Below are 9,302 nucleotides of genomic sequence, written 5' to 3' on the forward strand. Positions count from 1 at the left end.
ATCTTACAAAAACAACCTCCATAATACGAGTTATTCATTAGCTAAACTCTTTAGTTTGATTACATCACTAATTAATATGGTATTTTAAACACAATATATATAATAAAAGTAAAAGTATTGAAATGGTGAAAAACAATTAGGAGCATAACAAAATAGGTTGTTTCATTAATTTCTAACTTAAAAAAGGAGTTTAAATGGTTTAACCTACGTGGAAAAATAATTTAAAATATATTAATTTAGCTATATTAGTAGATATGTGAGATTTCTAAAAAGGGAAAATGTATTATAAATAGATAAAGGAAAAAAATAAAAAAAAATGATGGCAAAGTGTGTAACGAAATAAAAATTTGTAGTATTGGGTGTAACTACCAAAAGAAGTCAAAGTCATTGGCTTTGCCAACAACCGCAGTGGTTCATCAAAACTGTGACGTTTCACTTTCATCCATAACATCTTCATTTTCTTCACACAAAAACAAAACCCATGTTTATCACGATGGCCTCAACCATGCTTTCAAATTCTTCAAATAAAGCAAGTTTAGATATATGAAAAATATAATTTTATTAATAAAATAAAAGTAGATAAATAAATAAATAAATATTGGGATCAAAGTTTTAGTGAATTAAAAATAAAATTCAGAGTATAATATACTCACTCGTTACAAAAGTAACGATAATGAATGTTGATTGTTCCAAGTTTAAAGGAGGATCAAACACCTTTTTTCTTATACGTGGATGCACTTTCATTTATTTTATTTATTTTGTTTATTATGGAATGTAACATCACTTTGCTTTTAACACTTTTCTAGATTTTGCATAACACGTTTTTGTTTTTTAGGTTTTTCTTTTTTAGATCTCAGTAGAAGGAATTTTAAAGATATTATTAATTATAAATATTAAATTTATTCGAATTGTTATTTTATATTCATTGGAATTGAAGGTTTTAGATTATTTTATTTTAAAATAAATTTAGTTTGATAAAAACTTAATTGATTAGAAATCATGACTACATTTTTTACCAATATAATTTTTTGATACCTCAACATTTTATTTTGTGACATATAATTACACGTATTCAAATAATAATTTTTGGATAGAAATAGAGAATTTATATTGCAATATACATATGTGTTTATCTTATTGAAATACTTTAATTTTCTAAACTTTTTATTAAATAAATTATATGCACATGCATCGTAATAATTTCAGAGTTTAATGATTGCATAAAATTTGTTGCAATATCACATAAATTATTTTCTTAATATAGTAGACTTTCATCAACATAAAACATTTCATTGGATCCAATCAATATGATTATGCTCACAGAAATGATATGAAATTGGTGAGAATACTCTGAACAATTCCACATTGTGAGTATTAAGAACGTACTCATGGAACACATTTCATAATTTAAATAATAATCTGTTAATAAAAAGAATGTGAATATTTAATGAACAAAAAATTACAACAACAATCAAATATAAATAGCATTTCTTATAAAATCAAAAAACAGACACCAGTTCTTTATGTAAAATAGTCACCCTACAGAAATTATGTAAAGTTGATAATTTCTTTGAAGCCTATCCATATTCATTATTTATTGTGGAAACTGATAATGTAGTAAAAAATCCAGAAAAAGATTATCACATACATGAATTTATGATAAGTGATAAACTTGTTTTATATGATTATCATATTTTTCTGACCGAGTCTTACTTCTTTTTTTAATTCAGATCGAAAATGTTCATGATGGATGACTACTTAGAGAGAGAATGTATTCACTATGTAATGATTACACGCGGATTACCATATTTAGCTTTAATTAATTCTATGAACGTCACCCTCTTCTTTTTATCCACAAATATTTCCTAAACATGACTCATGATACAAGTTTCATTTTTTAATCAAGTAATTCTTAGTTCCTCTAGACCAGTAATTCTTAGTTTCATTTCTTATTTTTAATCATCATTCAAATCAAGTATTGAAATGGTAATACACGAAAAAAAAGCAAAGTAAAAATAGTTTGTGTATTATTATAATTTTATATAATATACAGATAATAACAAGTTATAATTTTATCTAATTTATTAGTTATATAAATAGAAGGGTTAAATATGTTTTTAGTTCCTATACTTTGGAGCGATTTTGGTTTTAGTCCATTTTCAAATTAAGGTACAATTTAGTCCTTCAACTTTAAAAAACTCTGGTTTTAGTCATTTTTACCAATTTTTTTTTTAACTTTATTTGTTGTTTCAAGCACGTTTCATTATAGCATTTGGATTGTTTATACTGTTTGACACATTTTTGCTTCAATGTTAACTGAGAAACGCGTTTGAAACAACAAATAAAGTTAAAAAAAATTGGTAAAAAAGACTAAAACCAAAGTTTTCTAAAGTTGAAGAACTAAATTGTACCTTAGTTTGAAAATGGACTAAAACCAAAATCGCCCCAAAGTATAGGGACTAAAAACATATTTAATCAAACATATTTAATCCTAAATAGAATAATAGCAAACAAAAATAATAACAAACAAGATCTTAAAACCTAATAAGAAATTAAATCCTAACATCTCCTGAAGCTGGAGAATGAATGCCAATCATTCCCAGTTTGGAAACCAGAAATTTGAAAGTTGTTGGAGGAAGTCCTTTTGTGTAGATATCAGCTAACTGACATGTAGAAAGAATTGACAGTAGTTTAAGTAAGCCAGAAGAAAGTTTTTCCTTTGCAATATGGCAATCTATTTCAATGTGTTTCATGTGGTCATGGAAAACCGAATTGCAGCAATATGAAGGGCAAATTTGTTATCACATAACAAGAGTGTTGGTTGTTGAAAAGTTACGTGAAGATCCTGTAAAAGAAAAGTTAATCATTGAATTTCGCAACTTCTGAAGAACTTTTGGATACAGTGGCTTGTTTCTTTGATTTCCGTGAAATAAGTGAAAAGCCAAGATAAATAGAGTAACCAGTGATACTTCGTCTTATTTCAATGTAGCCTACCCAATCAGAATCGGTGAAGCCTTTCAACTGTATGATGTTATTGCTTATTGATGATCTGTGTTGGGATTTGAGAGAAATTGACTTAGTTGTTGTACTGTAAATGAAATATCTGATCTAGTATTGGTGATACATAATAATCTACCAATCAATCGTCTATGAGAAGATGAAGCTGCACCATTGAGAGGTTGGCCATAGTTTGTGCTGAGCTTTGTATGATAGTCATAAGGAGTGGAAACGGGCTTAGAGTTTAAGTAATCTTCATCTTTAAGAATGTCTAGAGTACATTGTCTTTGGGAAATGGAAATACCTTTGTTTCTAGCCACTTCAAGACCAAGAAAGAATTTAAGATTGCCAAGGTCGTTAATCTTAAAAGTTGCATCAAGAAGATGAGTAATATGAGTGATTTCTGTTAGATCATTTCTTGTGAGTACTATATCATCAACATAAATCACTAAAATAGTGACATTGGAATCAAAATGTTTTGTTAACAAGGAATGGTCAGATGGAAATTGAAGGAAGCCATTAGATAAGAGGAAACCAGATAAACGAGCATACCACTGTCTGCCCGATTTTTTAAGACCATAAAGTGATTTTTGTAACTTGCATACTTGATTGGGTTTGATACAGTTAAGCCCTAAAGGAGGTATCATATAAACTTCTTCATTTAATGTACCATGAAGAAAAGTATTATTAACATCTAGTTGCTTAAGATTCCAATCATGTGCTACCGCAAGAGCTATAACCAGTTTAACCTTTGTGATTTTAACTACTGGAGAAAAGGTATCTAAGTAGTCTTGACCATCAATTTGAGTGAAGCCCTTGGCTACCAATCTGGCTTTATATCTTTCAGTGCTTCCATCAGCCTTGTGTTTGATTTTGAAAACCCATATGCACCCTACAACAATTTTGTCAGCAGGTAAATATGTGATTTCCCAAGTGTCATTTCTGGCCAATGCAGCAAGCTCATCATCCATGGCTCTAACCCAGTGTGGATGTTTGGATGCCTCAGAATAAGATCTAGGCTCAACGTTAGTAGAGATATGCATAATAAATCGGTAGTAAGGTGTTGCAAGTTTCTTATATGAAATGACAGAAGCAAAAGGATGTTTGATACCTGAAGAATGAGAGGTAATAGATGATGCATAAGAAGTTTCAAATTCAAATGGTTTTGAAGGTCTGTTTTTTTGTCGGGTGGATCTTCTAATGTTAGGAGTTGGTAGGGTGGAAGATGAACTGGGAGGAGAAGGATGCGAAATATCTGTATGAGGTGTAGGCATACATTGGTCAATATAGAGCAAAGGTGGGTGGGTGACAAGGTGAGAATTAAGAGTGGTGTATGATTCATTGTGGTAAGGAAAACAACTTTCATGGAAGACAACATTTCTAGAAATCTCAACGGCCTTGGTTTTGAAGTTGAAGGTGATAAAGCCTTTTTTGTGTGGTTTATAGCCAAGAAAAGTGGCGGGTAAGGCTTTTGGATCAAGTTTATGTCTATTGTTTGACAAGGTGTTTACAAAGCAAAGGCAACCAAAAACTTTAAGGGTGGTAATATCAAAAGGTGAACTGTATAATTGTTGGTGTGAAGAATGGTTATTTAGGAGAGGAGTGAGAAGGAAATTAATGAGGGTAGAGGCATGAATAAGAGCATAAGACCAGAAAATGTTTAGTAAGTGTGCTTGAAAAAGGAGGGAGCGAGTAACATTTTAGTGTTGATGTTTTCTCTCAACTAAGCCATTTTGCTGGCAGGTTTCAACACAAGTTGTTTGGTGAACAATTCTAGTATTTTTATAAAATTCAGCCATAATAAACTCAGTTCCATTGTCAGATCTAATGGTTAGGACCTTGGTTTTAAATTGTCTTTCAGCATAGGTAATGAAAGATTGTGAATGTGACTTTGTTTCAGCTTTTGAAATTAAAGGAAACACCCATACATATATAGAAAAATCATCAACAATGGTTAAAAAATATTAATGACCATGAATGGAAGTAGCAACACAAGGGCCCCAAATATCAACATGTAATAAGGAAAAAATAGAAGAAGCGTGAGAAGTACTATGAGGAAAAGAAGGTTTTCTTTGTTTATCCATATGACAAGGAATACATATAAAAGAGTGATCAAAATTAATCACAAGATATAATTGTTGCATTATATGTAATCTATCATGGGAGGGGTGGCCTAATCTGTAATGCGAAATATCAATGAATTCCTTATTACAAATTGTGGTGTTGATGGAGCTAAAAGAGGTCTTGAGTGTATACAATCTATCTTGAGCATCAATTATACCAATCATCCTCTTGTTATGTCTGTCCTGTATAAAACATTGATTGTCAAGAAATATTAGTTGACAATTATGGGCTGTGATAAGCTTGGAAACAGTTATAAGATTGAAATTAAATTGTGGAAGATATAGGACATTAGAAATAGACAAAGAATCATAAATCTTTACTATCCCATAATATGGGACTATGGTTTGTTGTCTATTTGGTAGTTTTACTGTGATGGGATCAATAGCCTTATAGGATGAACATAGATTCAGGGAAGAAGATACATGATCACTGGCTCCTGAATCTATAATCCACATGACATGGTCTGTAGCATGAGAAATTGGTAGCACATTACCTATAAAAGAGGTATTTGGAGAAAAAAGTTGTACCAATTTGATTTATGTGGGAAGTAGTTGTAAAGGATCCAATTGTGTTTGCTGATACAGCAGGGCTATCAAATGTTGATATTGTTGAGGAGTGATTTTTAACTCATTCGAGTAAGATACTTGGGTGTGATCAATGAGTCCTTCAATGTTACTTGTGGCAGCATTGTTCACCATAACAGGTCTGTGCAATTTATGCCCAAGATGGTAACCATGCTTCTTAAAGCATTCATCAACAGTGTGTCCAATGATATTGCAAAAAGTGAAAACCTTTGAGTTGTATGAACCTGAATTTGACCTTCCACCTAACCCTCCTCTATTTGATGAATAGTCTCGACCTCCTCTTATCACTTTGTTGTATGAGGATCCTTAAGATCCTGATGGATAACCATTCTTTTTGTTACAATTTTTTGCCATGTGGTAATATTTTCCACAAAATGTGCAAGACACCTTGTTACTGACATTTGTTGTGGCTGCATTTATCATACTCGTATTCTCATGCTAAGATTAGTATATTGCCTTTTTTGTTGAACATCATAAGAAAAAACCTTAGAAATAGGAGGAAGAGGATCCATCATCAAAATATTCGTTCTTACATCATTATATTGATTATTTAATCCACCTAGGAACTGCATAATGTGATCGTGTTGCTTTCTTTCAATACTCTCAGTGAGTGCCTTACATGAACACGCTGGTATGCATGTGCAAAATAGATATAGTCTATAACATTCCAATTCATCCCAGATTACACGAAGCTTAGAAAAATACTCTGAAATGGATGTATCACCTTGTTTTATTGATGCAGCTTCTTGTTGCAGTTCTGCTATTCTTAGTAAATCACCTTGAGAATACCTAGACTTCAAATCCTTCCAAATATAATCAGCTTGATTCATCCATAATATGCTTTGACGAATTAAAGGCGAAACTGAATGCACCATCCATGAGACTACCATGTTATTGCATCTTTTCTATGCAGGATATAAGGCATCATTCGTGGATGGTTTAGGCAGGGTTGGATCCATGAATTCTGATTTATTCTTTGCACTTAAAGCAGTTAGCATACTTCGGCTCCATTAATTGTAATTGGTTGGATCCAAAAGAGGAGAAACCAACGTTGCCGAGGGGTTTTCTCCAGAATGTAAATAGTAAGGGCTATTTTGATCAATGGCAGTCATGAGTTGGTTTTGTAAATAAAAAAACGGAAAGAAATCAAGAAGGGGCAAGAGTCGAATGAAGATTTGAGGCACAATAGAACTCTTCAATTGAAGAGCTCTGATACCATCTTAAATAATGAGAATCATCCTTCAAACTAGTATTGAGATTGGAATGCAGAGGAGAAAACAGGGAAGCAAAAATAGTTTGTGTATTATCTCAATTCTGCATAATGTAGATGCAAATATTTTTACATCAAGATCATAATAGAAATAGTTATAATTCTATCTAATCTACCAGCTATATAAATAAAATAATAACAAACAAGATCTTAAAACCTAACCAGATATTAAATCCTAACACTTATTAATTATAATTGTAAAATTATACTTTTAACTAACTAAAATTATGTAAATCAATAATAATAATAATAATAATAATAATAATAATAATAATAATTATTATTATTATTATTATTATTATTATTATTATTATAAATTTTAATATACAGTCAAAACAATTTTCAAACATGATAATATATAAATATTACAACTAAATTTTATATTATTAATTCTCTTATAACCGTAGCAATTATAATTAAATACAAAACCTGAATATGTCCTGAAACAATTTTCAAGCATGCTCATGAATGCAATTTAAGGTGTATATAAAGTTCGTGTTAATATACCTAAAATTAGTCATGGACTAATCAAATAAAAATTCACTATAACAAAATCATTAAATAAAAAATAAGTTTAGAGATTTAGTTATTATATTGATTAAACTAGATATCACTTTATAAATTAAAAATTATTAATATTTAAAATAATTTATATTATGAGTACAAAATTATAATTGGTTTATGAATTAAATTTTAAATTAATTTATAACATTAGATACTAAAGTTTTAACTATTTACTACTAATTATATTATAATTTTAAATTAAATACTAATATAAAGACTAGTTTTTTGATGGTTAAAAATCTTAGTTACTATGGTTAAAAACTAATTTAAACTCTAATACATAAACTAATTATTCATGGTAAAAAATTATAAATACCAAAAAAATTTAATTTATAAAATAACATTTAAATTAATCAGTGACTATTTTTTTTAAATTATTTGTTATTTAGAGGTTTTATTGTGTTGATATAAATACCAAAAAAATTTAATTTATAAAATAACATTTAAATTAATCAGTGACTATTTTTTTTTAAATTATTTGTTATTCAGAGGTTTTATTGTGTTGATTTATCTTCACAATTAAGATTTTAGTGATTTATTCTACATTACAACTTTTTTAAAGCTTAATTTTTATATTATTAATTAGTTTTTTTTTGTGAGACCTGAAATTTGGGCCAAGAGTTATTGGGCTTTATGTTGATGCAACCAAGCCTTTAAGAATTAAGACACCTTGACCTTAGGAAGAGCTTCCCAAAGTCTGGTTCATTAGCTTAAAGACCCCTTCTCTAGAACTCTTGTCCCCTTCTCCTCTACCTTCTCTCTACCATAATTGTTCACTGAGCCATTGCATTGTTGATTAGGTGGTGTCATCTTGTTCCGGGAGTCAAGAGCTTCGTAACCATCCCAATAGTTTCGCGGTCTTCAGCGGGTAAGTTGTTCTGCCCTTTTCTCATATGTTCTTGAACCTAGGGCATTGGTTGCATGGGTTTAGTGTTTTCCCTTTCTATTCTCTACAAAACCTTGAGCTCTAAAAGTTGTTCCCATCACCATTTTGGTGTTTGTAGGGTTTGGTTGTGCCCTTATTGGGTAGGGCACTGTTTAGGCATTCTTATGAAGTGGGCAACTCAACTTCAAGATAAGGGAAGCTAGGTTTTAGCTTTTAAATTGGTTGCATGATGCGTGAAAATAATAAACCTCTCACTGGTATGCTGTTTGATTCATTTTTCTGAGTTTAATAAGTGGAATGATGTGAACTTGAATGTATGTTATATGAGAATGTATTGTGCTGTTATAATTGTGTTGGATGAGCTTTAGTGATTTGAAATGGGGCAATTAAGGAGCACTTGGAGTAGCACATCTATTGTAATTGAATTGAATGGGAAGTAAGTTAAATTATAGCGTTTTAGGGCAAATGAGAGGAAGTGAGATAGTGATTTTCGACTATGGACATTCTTGGTGTATTTGGGCCATTGGGACAGTCTTAGCAAGTGGATTGTGACTTGTTTGAGTCACTAAATGGGTCAAAATGGGTACAAAGTGTTAGAATTGGGTATAGGGTCTTCTAGTTATTGAGTTTGATGTTTTAGAGTGGAATGAGTTGGTTTAGTACATCTAATTCCTATCCAATGACCAATGCAATACTTTACTTTCATCTATAAACATGTTTCATATCAACATTAGGCTACAGATTTTAAATTGATCATTTGGATATGTCTCAAATGCACCAAAAAGATAAGAATAATCGATTATCTCACTTGATAATCGATTATTCTAGTCAGAAAGTTGTATTTTCTTCGAAGCTCTCGTAAATAATCGATTATTGT

This window comes from Vigna radiata, chromosome 1 (assembly GCF_000741045.1).
Source record: "Vigna radiata var. radiata cultivar VC1973A chromosome 1, Vradiata_ver6, whole genome shotgun sequence".
Lineage (NCBI taxonomy): Eukaryota > Viridiplantae > Streptophyta > Magnoliopsida > Fabales > Fabaceae > Vigna > Vigna radiata.